The sequence below is a fragment of the Muscardinus avellanarius genome (genome assembly GCF_963383645.1).
Source record: "Muscardinus avellanarius genome assembly, chromosome: 5".
Taxonomy (NCBI): Eukaryota; Metazoa; Chordata; class Mammalia; order Rodentia; family Gliridae; genus Muscardinus; species Muscardinus avellanarius.
This window is the reverse complement of record NC_137790.1, coordinates 108,893,770-108,895,622: the sequence shown is the minus strand read 5'-3', so window position 1 is coordinate 108,895,622 and position 1,853 is coordinate 108,893,770. Positions and strand designations below refer to the sequence as shown.

The 1,853-nt window shown below is 36.9% G+C and overlaps 1 pseudogene across 1 annotated transcript; it reads right to left on the bottom strand.

Moving 5' to 3' along the window:
* Positions 1-1,099: 1,099 nt before the first annotated feature.
* Positions 1,100-1,564, bottom strand: LOC308263585 (ubiquitin-ribosomal protein eS31 fusion protein-like; annotated as a pseudogene). The gene has a single exon. The product of its transcript is annotated as a ubiquitin-ribosomal protein eS31 fusion protein-like (transcript).
* Positions 1,565-1,853: the final 289 nt, after the last annotated feature.

Below are 1,853 nucleotides of genomic sequence, written 5' to 3'. Positions count from 1 at the left end.
CTCACCATGAACAAACTGTAATTGTATGTGATTATAAATATGTTAATTACCTTGATTTAATCATTATACATTGTATACATGTAGCCAAACATGAATTTTGAGGTGGGAAGAAACACAATTTTGCTAACCATATGATGAGACATCACATTGTACCTCATATATGTATAATTATTATGTATTGATTAAAAATTAATGGAAATAATGTCTGCAGGTGCCATTATTTCCATCTTTCTACTCACCTTGTCAGAATTATTAATAACTCACAATGCACACAACACATTATAGGACATATGCATTTGTGAATTTTTGAATGGAGCAACCTGTAAATGTATTCAAGGTAGTAGTTCAGTTGTAGCAGCTCTGCTTAATTCCATTTGCACAAAATCAATCCCTACATTCCCATTTGACCATGTGAAATTTTAGGGAAACAAATATGACCCAAGAACACAAGCTACATGACCAGCTAACCAAAATAATCCCTAGAAGAATTAAATACACATGTAATTCAGATACCAAATATAAAGTTCCATCAAATGCCAAGACCACTAAACACATTTTGGATATATTTCAAAAGAAGTTACAAGAACATGTCACCCATCAAAATCTGAACACTTACCTGTCACTAAAATTTCACAAGACAAATTGGAGCTGCCAAAATTTTCTACCATTTCCATCCACTTTGAGGATTAATATAGTCTTTGCATTGTTTCTTAGTTTAACAACAAAAATATAGAAGTAAACTATACACATAAAGTTAGACTTTTCTAAGAGCTTAATTGCTCAACATTATGATTTTCTAGATGCTATATATTTTAGTTGACATTAACAACAGCTTACTTCAAACTGACATTCATGAAAAAACTAGCAGTTATAGTTGTAGATATCATCTATTAAATCACAGCCTGACAATGTTTATTTGATTGCTATTATGGAAAATGATGTTTGCTTATTACAGTTTTTTACAAAAACATAAGAAGAAATGTGTATTCTCCATTGCAATGTGGTTCTAAAGAGCTTGAGGTACTTTCTCTATGGGGTTTCAATAATTTTTTTTCATCTTTCTTTTTTTTTAACTCATGTCCTTTTATTAACTCATACACTATTGCTTGTCTTCTGGTTTGTTGAAGAAGTAAGTCAGGAGCACTTGCCACAATAATCTCTGTCAAGGTGGCTAGCATCAAAACTCCAGCACCACATTCATCTGATGGGCACTCCCGACTAAGATGACTAATTTTCCCATTTTCATCCACCTTTTAGTATTTTAGGACATCCAACTTAACCTTCTTTCTCTTATGCTTATTCTTCTTGGGAGTGGTGTAAGACTTCTTCCTTTCCTTAGCACCACCACGAAACCTCAACACAAGATGAAGGTGGATTCCTTTTGGATGTTGTAGTCAGACAAAGTTCGTCCATCTTCCAGTAGCTTACCAGCAAATATCAATCTTTGCTGATCAGGAGGAATTCCTTAATCCTGGATCTTGTCCTTTACCTTTTCCATAGTATTTAAAGGTTCAACCTAGGGCGTCATGGTCTTCCCAGTGAGGGTTTTCAGGAAGATCTGCATCTTGGTGGCGGTTCCACCTGAAGTCGAGGGAAAGGAAGCAGCAGGTTAGACCTGGAGAGACGGTCGAGGGCGGCGCAGGAGCCTCCAGATGGAGGCCGCCCCGGAGCACACACTCACCGCAGATGGCATGTCCAAAAGGTTCATTTTTCTTTTATTGATGCATTGTAGTCATACGTCTTAAGAGGATACAAGGTGATAGTGGCATACGTGTACACATCACTCATTGAGCCCCTCTCCACATCCCACCCATTTGCTCACCCTCCTGTCTGCTCATGTGTGGCTTAGTGAT